We start from the raw sequence: 15,638 nt of genomic DNA, 5'->3' as shown, positions 1-15,638 counted from the left end.
ACCCAGACTCTCTGACGAGGCTACTGAAGGGGGACAGAAGGAGGCCCAAGCAGTACTAGATGACACATTGGAATTTCAGGACGCCATAGCGTCCTTCCCTACTAACAACCTACCAGTCATGGATTCTACGTTAAAGGACATGCTGCTATCCTTAAGAAGTGCTATCCATACTGATATGCTGCATTTAATGTCCCAATGTAAATCGGCGGTGACGGTGGTCGGCGAAAGGGTAACGCACATAGAACACAAAATGGGGGAATTCACAGACACTTTCAACAGTATGGTGGATGCCCACAACGACCACGATGACGATATCACCTGGCTTAAAGCTAAAGTGGCGGACCTGGAGGACCGATCCAGGAGAAACAACGTTAAAATAAGAGGCATTCCTGAATCGGTCCAACCCCAAGAATTAATGGCATATTTCACTACAGTTTTGAAAGAAACACTGCCAGATCTACCGTTAGAAGATCTGATAATTGACCGAATCCACCGCCTCCCGAAACCGCAGCACATCCCTGCCAAACTACCCAGAGATGCAATAGCCAGGATACATTTTTATCGGGTTAAAGAACGACTGCTTCAAGCCATCAAAAACATGGAAGATCCCCCGGATTGTTTACGAGGCCTGTCCTTCTTCCCAGACCTTTCGGCTCATACGATGAAAAGGAGACGTAACCTGATGACAATAACGAAGCCTTTAAGAAATCATAATATCCCCTATCGTTGGAACCACCCTGCCACCCTGGTAATCCATAGAGACGATCGGGACTACCGAGTCAACACATTGGAGGAGGGTGTCCGTCTACTGGAGAAATGGCGGATTCTTATCCCAGAAGAAGCAAGCCCCAGAAGCCACCAGGGATCCCCAACGACGGAGAAATAAGTTGAGTTTCTCTTTCTTTGTACTGTTATAATGCCCTCTCTATCCAACAGTTTCACAAGTTCTGGATGTTTCGACCGGCATCCAATTGAGTACCTACCCCCAATTTTCAGCTGTTTATACAAGCTCAGATTCTGCAAGAATCGCTCGTTTTTATTGTGTTAATCACGCATTAGAACAGTGCCCAAGTTAGCGGTTTCGCTTGGTGTCTTCACTTTTTGACTTTTGGTTTTGTTTACGTTTTGTTTTTCTCTATCTTTTTCACTTTTTTTTCAACTCCTCCCCAGGTTACTCATTAGTACATTTGTCACCAGCAGACATTTTTGATTTTGTCTCGATCAATCTCTACTTCTCTGGTATTTTGTGGACTACCGCTTGACTGCATAGGTTTGTTGCAATTTTTTGGACTTCCAAGCAGGGAACTAACTTACGGAAAAGTACGGTAATTAATCTAGTAGTATAGGACTGGGACTCTCCTTATTTAGCTATAATGTCTTTTAAAATTTCCTGCTTAAACGTGAATGGTCTTAACACACCTAACAAGCGGCATATGTTGTGGAGGACGGCGCAATCTCTGAGATGTGACGTCCTCTGTTTGCAGGAGACGCATTTCAGAGATACCACCCATCCCATGCTAACTCACAAGCAATACCCCCACATCTATTTAGCTAATGCTTACAAAAAAAAGAGAGGTGTGGCGATATTGCTTAAACATACGGTAGCATTCAAGTACATTTCTCACCACTGTGACAGTGCTGGCAGGTACATAATTTTGATTGGTGAAATTAACAATGTGACCTACACATTGGTCAATACATATGTCCCTAACTCCAGACAAGTTAATTTTCTAAATAAATTATGGAAGAAAATTCAGAAGGTCAAAATGGGCCACCTAATATTATGTGGCGACCTGAATACAGTTATGGATTCCCATATGGATACGTCAAACGCGTCGGTTACATCCTATCGCAGACCAACCTTATCAAAATTTTCCCGTTCTACGGGTCTATATGATGTCTGGAGATGCCAGCACTCCACAGAAAAGGATTTTTCTTATTTCTCACGAGCCCATCTATCCTACTCAAGAATTGACATGTTCCTGGTAGATAAGTTCCTATTGCAACGTATTTCGGTGTCAGATATTGGGTGTATAGAATGGTCAGATCATGCTCCGGTGTCAATCACAATAGGTGGAAATATTTGTTCGACTCGTGCTAATAGATGGAAAAATGACACACAGTTGTTCAGAGTTCCAGACATTGCTAAAGGTATAGCTAAGTCAATTGAAGAATTTTTTAATATCAATGATAATGGGGAAGCAGATCCATTTGTGGTTTGGAATGCCCACAAGGCTTTTATGAGGGGTTATCTGATAAAGGAGAGTGTGAAATTAAAAAGGTCAAGGAAGCAGCATATGGACAACCTGTTGAAAGACATATCTGAATTGGAAACTGCAAACAAGCAAAAACCCTCACTCTCACTTAGTAATAAACTAGCGGAGGCCAGAAATGAATTACGAGCCTTACTACTAGCCCAATATTCGCGTAACATTCATATTCTCAAAGCCAATCAATATACCCATGGGAATAAGGCGGGTAAGCTATTGGCCACCCAACTTAAAGAAAGAATGATTAAACAAAAACTCCCCTTTATACATCATCCTGAATCCGGAGTAAAATTAACTAACCCTAAGGAAATTGCTGATGCTTTCAGCTTCTATTATAATAGTCTATATAATCTGAAAGACGGCACTGATACTCCCCAACCTACTCCACAACTCATCAACAACTTTTTGGAGAAAATTTATCTTCCGACTGTTCCACAAGCCGACCTCGAGATTTTAAATACCCCCTTCTCGATCTTGGAGATCCAAAAAACGAAAACTAGCTTACCAATCAATAAAGCACCTGGTCCAGACGGTTTTTCAGCAGAGTACTATAGCTGTTTTGCTAAAACTTTGATCCCTAAAATGCAGGAGGTGTTCCATGCTGCTGCCTCCTCAGCCTCATTCCCAGAGGAAATGTTGCAAGCCACAATCATTACGCTTCCAAAACCGGGGAAGGAACTGGATAGGCCACAGAACTTTAGGCCCATCTCACTTTTGAATGTGGACCTGAAGGTGTACGCCAAACTTTTGGCGAATAGGATTGCAAGGTTGCTCCCTTCTCTGATACAGCAGGACCAAGAAGGTTTTGTGGCAGGTAGGCAGGCAACTGACGCTACAAGGAGGGTTTTAAATTTGATCCACTCGGCGTCCGGGGGCGGGAGTGCAGCTGTGCTCCTGTCCCTGGACGCCGAGAAAGCTTTCGATCGTGTCCACTGGGGTTACCTCTCGGCGGTCCTTTCGAAATTTGGATTTAAGGGCCGGGTTCTCTCCGCCATTTCGGCTCTATACTCGAAACCATCAGCACATGTTTTTACTGAAGGTATGTTCTCGGAACAATTTTGTATCACGAATGGAACACGGCAGGGGTGTCCGTTATCACCCCTAATTTTTGCACTACTGATGGAGCCGTTGGCGGAGAGAATTCGGACCCACCCTCTGGTCAGAGGTATTCAGATTGGGGAATCCAGACATGTGATCACATTATTTGCAGATGATGTGATTCTATCAGTTGAAGACCCTGCAAGATCATTACATGCTATTCACGATATATTGACTGAATTCAACCACATCTCCTATTATAAAATAAATGCTACAAAGTCCAACGTTTTGAATCTGGGAGTAGACATGGAGACACAGAAGCAAATTCGGAGTGAGACTCCATATCCCTGGACGGAAGGGGCAATACAATATTTAGGAATTCAGGTGTCCAAATCCATTTCTCAACTATATACTCTTAATTTTGAAACCATGGTAGGAGAAATAGAGAAAGAGGTAAATAGGCTAAAGAAATTTTATCTAACTTGGTCAGGGAGATTAGCGGCCTATAAAATGTTTTTACTCCCTAAACTGCTATATTTGTTTAGGGCGCTCCCCATACGATTACCTTCTGCCTACTACCGTAGGCTGCAGGGCCAATTGGCCAACTTTATTTGGGCAGGGAAAAAGGCAAGGTGCAAACTTTACACTTTGACTAAACACACAAAGGCTGGGGGAATGGGTGTACCAAATTTTAAAGACTATCATGTTGCGGCCATTATTGATCAGCTTAGATTCTGGTTCCAATCCCCTGAAACAAAACATTGGTGTAGCTGCGAACAACATCAAGTAACCCAAGGTTCTCTAAAGGAGCTAATTTACGCCACAGCTATTGGTGACCCAAAATTGTATTCTCAACACCCCACGATAGCCGCGACGATTCAGGCGTGGAACTATCTTATGTATAACACAGATGAGACGAACAAACATAGAAGTATTCCCATCCCTTTGTCGACATTATCACTTTTTACTACAGATTTAAATCTAAAAACTTGGTCAGACCATGGTGTATCTTATGTACATGACTTAATGGACGGCTCGCAAGTGAAGTCCTTTAACGCTCTTCAATCCCAATTTTCCTTGCCCGCGACTGAATTCCTGACATATGCCAGATTGGCTAGCATCATACCTAAAACGGGAAAATATCATCTTGAAATTCCAGAAAGTGTGTGGGAAATGTGGCAGCCGGAGTTTGGTCGCGGGAGAGGAATCACAAGATTATACAGTATCATTGGGAGTAAGTCAAGTTTTGAAGTGTTACCCCCGCTGCTTAAATGGGAGAAGGACTTAAACATTAGGATCACACGTGCCCAATGGATGTCTGCTATTAAACATAACTATACACTCACCAGTTGTTCCAACTTTAGAGAGGCAGCCCAGAAAATAATATGGAGATGGTATAGAACCCCTTACATTATAGGTAAATATAACAAAGAGGGATCGAATCTATGCTGGAGGGAGTGTAATAAGGTGGGCACGTTAGCACACATGCTCTGGTACTGCGTGTCTGTACGTAGTTTTTGGGACTCAGTCTCGAAGGTAATAGCACGACTGACAGGTATCCTTAACCCGCTCAAACCAGAGCAAGCTCTCCTAAGTATTGATATGGATATTTATCCTCCCTCATGCCGCACTTTAGTTCTGCACATAATATTTGCAGCCAGATTGATTATTCTGCGTAAGTGGAAGTCCACTGTGACACCTACTCTAAGGGAAGTATTGTGTTTAGTTGATGATTCTTACTCCCACGAAAAAACTATTGCTTTTAAAGAAAATATTAGGTCATTTTACAAGAGATGGAAACTATGGGAACCATTATACAGCAAACATTGGTGAGTGTTGGTAGATTCCTTAAACTTATCTGTGGTGACATAACTCTGTATTATTCATTATCACATTGCTGGTGGAGATGGAGTCTGCGTACTCCTTAAGTTATATTTCTTTTTATTCCGTGTAACAATATTGTTATTGCAACTTGTATCCTTCATAAAAATTTAATAAAAAACATTTTGAAAAAAAAAAAAAGAAATACCACTGTCTGGGGGGCGGAGCTGGCGTGCGAGGAGTATGGACGTGTGAGAGCACAGCTCCGTGCCTCAGGAAGCTTCCAGCAGCTTTAACAGCAACGAAGGGCAATCACAAGCGGCGGGATCTGCAGCCTAGACTTCCGCGCACTGTCTGATCATGTCACGGAGGAGGAGGACGAGCCAGCAACCGGGTAAGATGACAGACTTCTTCCCTCACTCGGGCCGTTCACAGAGCCAAGATGGCGCTGGCAGCATGCAGGGCTCTCCCAGCCAGCGTACAGAGGCTGCGACTGAGGAATGGGACACAGACATCAGCCATAAGCATAAACCTAAACCACCACATACTGCATCCCAGTCCTCCTCAAGCACAAATAGTCCGGTTAAGGCTAAACCTAAGCTAACGCAGGACATTGTAATGAATGGTGCCCGAGAATCAGGTACAGCCTTAGATGACACACTAGAATTCCAGGACGCCATTGCTGCATTTCCAACCAATAATCAACCGGTCATGGACTCCACACTCCGGAGTGGCATTCACACTGATATGCTGTAGCTCATGCATCAATGTAAAACGGAGGTGAGGGAGGTCAGCGGGAGAGTCGCACATATTGAAAACAAAATGGGGGAATTTACCGACACCTTTAATAGCATGGTAGATGCACATAATGAGCATGACGACGATATCGCATGGCTCAAGGCGAAGGTTGCAGACCTAGAAGACCGTTCCAGAAGGAACAATGTTAAAATACGTAGCATCCCAGAAACGGTTAAACCCAAAGATTTAATGGCTTACATTGCAAACATACTAAAAGAAATTCAGGCGGACCTGCCCCTGGAGGAGTTGGTCATAGACCGCATACACAGACTCCCGAAGCCGCAACACTTACCGGCCAAACTTCCTTGAAGCTAGGATCCATTATTATGGGGTCAAGGAAAAGCTAATGCTTGCACTAAGGCGGGCGGATCAACTCCCGGACTGTGTACAAGAATTGGCTTTCTTTGCTGACCTCTCCGCACATGCCATGCAGAAAACTTAACGGCGATCATGAAACCTCTCCGAAACCACAACATACCTTTCCGCTGGAACCATCCAGCCACCCGTACACACGGTCGGAGATTTTGGCAACCAAATCCATCGGATTTTGCCTGTCGGATTTAGCCCGACGGATTGTGTCCGAAACTGTTGCATACACACGGTCGGGCCAAGTTGTCTGATTTCGCGGTTGCCAAGAAAGCGGTGACGTAAGCCGTGTACGGCGGGACTAGAAAAAGGAAGTTCAGCACCACGTCCGGCACCCTTTGGGCTCCTTCTGCTGATCACGTGTTTTAGTAGAAGTTTGGTGAAAGACGATTTGCGCTTTTCAGATTAGTGATTCAGATCGCTACTGCTCTTCAGTTTCTGCTTGTCTTTGCATATCTGATAATCAGTGCGTGCAGTCATTAAGTATTTGCTTCTCATTGTGGACTCTATCTTGGTATAGTACGCTTTGAAAGGCATTTTTTATTGTCTGCTTGCTTCTGCTATTCAGGTCGTCCTTTCAGACCTTGCTGTTTAGCGTTGCTTTCTGGTTTCCGTTCTGACCAGCCGACCGTTTTCCAAACATGTTTCGTCTACGTACTCATCGTACAGTTTGTGCTGTGCAGGGGTTCTTACTTTGACTTTTACACAAGCCAAAGGGCTTGTGTCCAAGTCAAAGTAAGAACCCCTGCACAGCACAAACTGTACGATGAGTACGTAGATGAAACATGTTTGGACGACCAAGAATTGGTTGCGCCAGCGTCACCAGTTCTCCCACATGCCTTTGCTCCGTGAGAATAATCCTGATCATTTCTGGATTATTCTCAGGATGACGGACCTCGTTTTTCACTGTCTGCTGGCTTTGCTGTCCCCTTATATCACCAGGCAGGATACCTGCATGCAGCAAGCCATCACTCCGGAGCAGAGGCTCATCGCCACGTTGCGCTACTTGGCGACAGGGAGAAGCCTTCAGGCCCTCAAGTTCTCTACAGGCATCTCCCCCCAGGCTCTGGGGATCATTATTCCAGAGACCTGTTCTGCCATCATTCAGCTCCTGCAGAAGGACTATATTATGCTAAGTTTTATCCTTAAATATCAAATTCTATGTATTTCATGATTGCTAATGTCTTGCATTTCTTTCCTCATTCCCTAATTACCATCATTGCAATATGCTCTAATTCATATGCTCTGCCCCTTTGTCCTCATGCGGATTTGCATCACTAACTTCCCCACCATGCTCTTCTTGGCCCCTAAAACTATAGTCTAGTCACTTAACAATGTCTTTTGGCAGCTCCATAGTATTGCTTTCCCCTAAACACCCCCTAAAATCTCTACAAATGTTATGTGTGTGCTTCAATTTATGCAAAGTGACCTTTTTAGTGTTTTTTGGAGTTGTGCCAAACTCATTAGGAACCTCCCTCTCCCCAACTGCTACCTCAGCTGATAGCAATATTCTATCTGATGACTTGACCCAACCCAATACACACTCTAAATACCTTTTTCATGATAACATTTATGGACGAATTCACCAAAGCATGTAGTGTAAGGGCCTTAATACTTTCAAATGCTATTTTGATTTTTTGAACACATTAATTTTCTTGCTATGTAATAGCAGAATGTCAAAATGTGCTTCCATTTTGTTATTATGACACTTCTTACCTGTCCCGTGGGCTGCCAATAGTGTAACTAAGGAGGGGCTTCACAAAGTATAACACATTATTTAGGCATTCAGCTCTCAATCAAGTGGAGAGGGTTACCTCTCCTAAACATCCCCCCCTCATTTTTTATCAAGGGCCCATCAGATGGGGGGGATGGGGGGGTTAGGACTCTCATAAGGGGACCTTATACTTTAGGCTTTAAATACTCATTTAAAAAAATGTTATACTAATTTTGGCCAAAAATGTGGGTGTCTAATCTGCAAGCAATGTTGATTTGTAAAATTACTATTTTTTTTTCTTGTGTCACTACACAGTGTCCTTCAACGCAACAGGAATGGCAGACTGTGGCCTCCCACTTTGCCATTTTTATTAAAGTTGTGCCTTTTTCAGCAACAGTGCAAACCCAAGTTCAGAGTCAGATGAGGGGACAGTCTCTTCTTCAGATAATCTTATTATGTTGTGGGTCTGTTAAACACACACACCTTCTTTTTGTTAACTAATGTGTAGTGCATTACTGATCAAAATCATGCTCATTTTCAGCACCATGGCAGGAAAATGGCATGATTGTCCAAATTTACACCCCACTGTGGGTGCTTTTTACTAAAGGCACACATTGTTGAGAATTGAACTTTTTAATACAAGCACATTCATATGTGCGTTTAGTAAAGGTTTTTACAACAAACCAAGAGATTTTGGGTATACAAAACCGAGTTTAGTCATATTTATTTTTTACTTTTTTTTGTGTAAACAGGCATGTATCAAACCGTAAAAAATACAGAACACAGGAACTTACAAAGTTCAACTTGGAAAAGTGAAAACAATATCAGACATGAGTATGTACAAACCGGGCTGATATTGCCTTCATCACATGGGGTGTGAGCCCTGAAAAATCCAAATTTGGAAGATGCACACAGTGTGTCAACATGTGCTATCTCCCATCATGGGGGATCAATGTACATGTTTTGGGGCTGCAACCCCTTCATCTCAGACACTTTACACAAAACATGTACATTGATCCCCCATGATGGGAGATAGCGCATGTTTACACACTCTGTGCATCTTCCAAATTTGGAATTATGCAAAATACAACATTTTTTTATTAAAAAGCAAAAATAAAACCCTATCTAGTTTTTTCGTTTTCACACTCTCCCCAAAACATCAATGATGCTCTTCATTTTATTTTTAACATCATTGATGTTTTGTTGTACAATTTCCAAATCCCTATTGCACCCCATTATCTCCCCAATCAAGATCTGGGCACTTTCACTGGTAAAATGGGAATCTTCCTTCACATCACCTAGAAAAAAACAAACAAACACACCATGTAATCCAAATATGGTGATATACATTGATGAGCTTACTGGAAGATGTGTTCTCCGACACTCACCTGTTGTGGTGACAATTTGGCCAACCTCCACAATCTCTCCTTCTTCCTCCTCCTCCTCCTGCTCCTCTGTTTCTTCTTTTGGAAGTTGCCCTTCTTTGGGAGGGGTGTGGTCCCTGGTGTCCTCATGGTCCCTGGTGTCCTCATAATTGCCGAGTCTTCTCTCCCCTATGAGAATGTAAACAAAGATTAATTAGCACACGGAGGGCAGAAATAGGAATCTGAAACATTGCTTGGAAGTGTTGTACAATTGTGTTTTTGGGCCGAGTTACAAGGTGAGAACATTATTGGGGCCACTTTGTTAAGCTGGAATACTTCCCTGCAGAACGATGTTTCATACGAACGAATGAAACCATGACCTTGAAAGTGGCCATTTTAAAATGCACAACATGAAATCAAAGCACATGGAGCATGTATGCAAGCAAGAATAATCATATGAACACACGACAACTACTTACTTTTTTTAAGAACACGCTTGATCCTTAGGTACTACTCGCGCTCCCTCAGTTTCAGGTCTGACCAGCATTTTCTCAGTTGATCCTTGGATCGGCGTACCCCAAAACTCTTCAGAAGACTCTTCACAACTTTATTCATGATCTTGGCCTTTCTGATATTTGGGTTTGGGTGAGGTCCATACTTCTCATCATAGTCGGTCCTGTTCAATATGTCGACCATCTCCAACATCTCTCCAAAAGACATATTTGAGGCCTTAAATCTTGTCTTCCTGGATCGGGACGTTTCAGGCTCTGGGCTTTCCTCACCCTCCTCTTCGTTAGTGGAACTATTATTGCGCACCTGCGTTCTCTCCGCCATGTGCTCTCCCCACTGCGCGGGAAGCGAAGGGGCGGGGAATAGTCTGGAAAGAACGTCAGGGGCGGGCGGAATTTCACGCATGCGCACTGTATATAAAGCGCCACACATGTGTATCGTCCATACGATCTGGGAGGAGAGTGTGAGTCACGGACGCGGCGAACGTCGAAACGAAGGTAACATTTTTAACTTTGTGCTTCACTAGACTAGACTGCTTGTATCTAGGCCGCTGTTGGGACAAGATTAGGAGGGATTTTAATTGCATTATTAGTATTTGAGTGTTTGTCTTGTGTTGTGTCTTGCAGACAAAATGGACCCATACAACAATCCCAACTTTATGGGGCTCTTCCTCGAGCTCTACATGGAGATGCCCTGCCTGTGGCAGTTCCACAACAAGTTTTATTATGACAGATCAAAGAGGAACGCAGCACTGGAGAAACTGTTTGCTTTGGTGCAGATTAGGGTCCCCACGGCAGACATGACATATCTGAATCGCAAAATTGTGGCCATGAAGCTTACATATTTCAGGGAGAGAAAGAAGCACCTGGAGTCCTTGAGAGCAGGAGATCCAGATGCTGTTTATTACCCCAGGATGGTGCACTTTGACAGGCTGCATTTTCTAGTAGACTAGGGAGTACCCAGGCCACCACTCAGGCCACCACTCTCCAGGCTTCCTCCAAGGCATCCTTCACCCCCAGCTGAGGCTTCTGATGTACAACCTGGGCCTTCCAGGCAGCACCATGTGGTGGGGCCCAGCTTGAGACAGGCATGGCATTGTTGAACATATTTCTTGTGTTACATTTAATGATGTTAACTAGATGTTCTTATTGATCAGTAAGTTGAGATTTCTCAAAGTGGTTTACATCTCAATAGACAGTAGTGACCAAAAATGATTGGGACGGGAAAGAAAAATGCTGGTGTCAGAATGATAGTCTGTTCTATTTGGTAACAGTCAAATAGCAAAAGCCAGGAGAACAAAACGGTGTGAATGATGATCAAAAAACTAAAACTATGTCCCCTTTTCATACACAGGAAGACCTCAGTCGGGGGGAGGCTGTGGCAAGTGGCAGCCAGGAGGTCCACGAACGCCCTCCTTCTCCTCCTGCCCCAACTACAGGAGCCCAGCCACAGCCTGGAAGGATGCCTGGTGGGAAGTCACAAAGGAAGACCAGAGAGTGATGGCCTGGGTTGAGTCTGGTGTGCCAGAAGATGCAGCCTCTTGAAGATCACCATCCTGGGGACAGAAATGGCATCTGAATTTCCTGCTCTCTAGGACTTCAGGAGAAGACTTCTCTCCCTGAGATATCTACTCCTCAGGCCACCGATTTTTTTTATATCTCATTTAGTCATGTCTGCCCTGGGGGCCAAAGGCTGCACCAAAGTTAAGAAGTTTCTCCAGTGCTGCGTTCCTATTTTTATTTTCAAGCAAACTAAATAAATTTTATTTTTGTTTGATGAAATACTTGTGTGATGTGTTTTCCTTCAAAAAGTAGAGTTTATTTGTGAGCAGGCAGGTACATTTCCAAAATACAAAGTGAACTAAAGAACAAGGGGTACCAACACTAAACAACCTCCTGTAGATTAAAAAAGAAAAAGAAAATCTAAAAAACACAATAATGTTGTTGTTGTAAGTTTACACCCAAAAAAAAAAAGTAAAAAAAAAAAGAGAAATGAGCAGTGTCTTTAAAGGAGATTTTTAGGGAACCCCCCCCCCCCCCCCAAAAAAAAAACATACAAAAAAAAAACATTGTGTAGATGTGACGCAAAATAAAATTGTATTGCTGAAATGGTTAAAAAAGAGTAATGAAATACGTTCGGGAGAAGTGTGTGACTATGAGCATCAAAAGAAGTTGGTTCTTGTAGCATTGTAAAGAACAAGAGAATGCGCTTGATGAATGATTTTTTAACATTGCAGCGTGACGAATGTGCTATATCGCTTACGAGCAGTAGTTTTACCTGAACGAGCGCTTCCGTGTCGGAATTTGAATGTGAGCATGCGTGGCACTTGGTCCGATCAAAATGCTGTACACATGATTGGATTAGGTCCGTCCGGCCCAGTTGGTCGGGAAATCTTTCCAACATGTTGGAAAATTGGGTCGGACGGAGATTCGGACGGAATAAGTCCGATGCATACCACACACAGTCGGATTATCTGACGACACGGTCCGATAAGACGCATTCCGACAGATCATCCGACCGTGTGTATGTGGGCTTAGAGAGATCAGGAGTTCCATGTGAACACTCTGGAGGAAGGCTTACGTTTGCTGGAAAAATGGCAAATTATACTACTGGACTCGACACACAGTCCACATCCCATCCAAGGTCCCCTACTCTATCCAACACAGAGTGACAAGACTGCTGCAAACAATAAGCCCATGCACTACATATCAGTTACATAGCCCTGGAGGCTACGCCCGGCACCCATATGTTAATACCCACCAAGATCAGCTGTTTGCTACAAGCTCAGATTCCAAAGGAATCGCAAGTTTTTTTTCTTCTTTGTTAACAAAGTGCACAAAAGAGTGCTATATTTTTGTTACTTAGTGACGTTGTATCCACAAGTATTATCTTTTTATCTCTTCAGTACCACTGCGACCAGGCTATCTTTCTACAATAGGACTGGTGACTTTCTACTAAACAACAGCAACCGGACGTACTCGCTTCAAGAATTATACTCCCAGGATAGCAACAACCAGCCTCGGCATCCACAGGGCTCTGTGGTGGTAAGCTAACCAATTCCGTACAGACACAATGGCCTTTAAAATCTCTTCCTTGAATGTTAACGGGCTAAATAGCCCACAAAAGAGACATATGATGTGGAAGGAAGCAGGAAGGGGTTAATAACATTAAAAATTACAATACGACTTGTGTTGCAATTTTACAGGCTATACCCCCCCCCCCCCCCCCCCACAAAAGTCAAGTTTCCCATTAAGGTTGAGATATGTTAAGTTTTTAAAGGCCAATTTCAGAAACTACAATTTTGGGCATCCTTCATTGAATGGTCTGTGGGTTCTGGGACCAGCATCCACACAAATGGCATATTGGGACACAGCAGTTGTGTCCTGATAGACAACAATGGAACTGTTGTTAGGGAGATGCACACAACACCTGTACATCGCCGTACGGGGCACGGATCTTACATCCCCGAGGTCTTTAATCAGAATTTAAGTAGATTTAATCCATTATCTACCCAATCCATGTCTCTGCTTCCACATTTATAGAGCTTTACAATCCTCTTTACATGGCTCCAAATTTTTTTGGAACTGGATTTTCAAATCTGGGAAGATCGCCACACTGGCTGTACTTACCATCTGTTTGGTCTGAAATTTCCCGCTGAAACGCCTGTAGATAAGCCCCTACATTGTCCTCTATTTCCACCCTAAAAAACATAAAATATAAATCTATTATGATAGAAAAATCAGCATGTATGTACAAAACAAATAAAAATAAAATTATATATTTATATATATAATTTTATCTGTAAAAGAGCATTGGCTGCTTCATAATTTCCCCTGGGGGTAAACCAGTAACCAGCTGTTCAGAACTGGAGCACTGAGCAGAACCGGACCCCTCATATCCCTGGACCAGTCTGCAAACTGGGAATTGTAGTCTACCTGCAAAACAGACAGAAGCGTAGACAGAAAGACCCTGGTCAGTCATCGCAGAGACAGGAAGACCCTGGTCAGTCATCGCAGAGACAGGAAGACCCTTTGTCAGTCATCACAGAGACAGGACAATGGGCCAGTTAGGGAGATGCACACAACACCTTTACATCGCCGTACGGGGCACGGATCTTACATCCCCGAGGTCTTTAATCAGATTTTAAGTCGATTTAATCCATTATCCACCCAATCCATGTCTCTGCTTCCACATTTATAGAGCTTTACAATCCTCTTTACATGGCTCCAAATTTTTTTGGAACTGGCTTTTCAAATCTGGGAAGATCGCCACACCGGCTGTACTTACCATCTCTGTTTGGTCTGAAATTTCCCGCTGATACGCCTGTAGATAAGCACCTACATTGTCCTCTATTTCCACCCTAAAAAACATAAAATATAAATCTATTATGATAGAAAAATCAGCATGTATGTACAAAACAAATAAAAATAAAATTATATATATATATCTGTAAAAGAGCATTGGCTGCTTCATAATTTCTCCCGGGGGTAAACCAGTAACCAGCTGTTCAGAACTGGAGCACTGAGCAGAACCGGACCCCTCATATCCCTAGACCAGTCTGCAAACTGGGGATTGTAGTCTACCTGCAAAACAGACAGAAGCGTAGACAGAAAGACCCTGGTCAGTCATCGCAGAGACAGGAGAGCCACTTTAGGGAAAGTAATCACCCTAACTTAACGCATAAACAATTCCCCAACATTTTTCTTTCTAACGCACCATCGAAGAAGACCTGAATTTAAAAAGGTGAAAGAAACATGGAATCTTATACGTCCATGAAATGACCGAACATGGGAAAATAAAATCTTTCCCGGCTCTACAAAAACAATTCTCACTGCCCAAATCAGAATTCTTCAATTATGCTAGAATAAAAAGCCTGTTGCCCTCTGGGAGGAACCCTTACCTTTCTATACCGGAACAAATTTGGGACATGTGGCAACCGCAATTTGGTTATAAAAAAGGTATTACCAGACTTTATAATATCATACACAGTAAGCTACAATTTGAAATAACAACCCCATTAGCTAAATGGGAAGGGGATTTATATGTGACGATCTCTAAGACTCAGTGGATGAGAGCAATTAAATCCAACTATACTCAAACTAGATGCTCGGTGGTATAGAACACCATACACAATGGCGAAATACAAACGTATCACTCAAACATGTGTTGGAGGGGATGCGAACAGGTGGGAAATCTGGCACATATGCAGTGGCAAGGCTTATAGCAAAAGCGACAGGGATTTTGAACCCACTTAGACCTGAACAGGCCTTACTGAGGGTAAACATAGGACACCACAGATAATAAGGGGGAAAGAAATAAAAAGACACTTACGTATTAAATTTGTTATCCAAATGAATTCACAATCCAACTATGAAAAATCTCTTTAAACGCTCAAATTACGTCTAGAATAATTCCTACACCTGCAGAGGGAAAAGCTAAATTGTTTGTTTTAATTCAAGTTATTGTAAAAAAATAAAAAATAAATAAATACCTGGTACCACATTCTTATAAACCAGTATAGATACAATGTGTGCCATGGATGGAAAGACTTTCCCCAGTAACTGGCACCACGACCCCGGCGCGGGAAATAAAACATTTACTTTCTATATATATTTAAATATTAACCCTTTCATGACTAAGCCTATTATTGACATTTGGTGTTTACAACTTAAAGTGGAGCTCCACCCTAAAGTGGAGCTTCCGCTCATTGGAACCCTCCCCCCCTCTGGTGCCACAATTGGCACCTTTCAGGGGGAG

This window comes from Lithobates pipiens, unplaced genomic scaffold, assembly GCF_037356315.1.
Source record: "Lithobates pipiens isolate NorthernLeopardFrog02 unplaced genomic scaffold, aLitPip1_a1.2 Scaffold_23, whole genome shotgun sequence".
NCBI lineage: Eukaryota > Metazoa > Chordata > Amphibia > Anura > Ranidae > Lithobates > Lithobates pipiens.
This window is presented reverse-complemented; position numbering follows the sequence as displayed.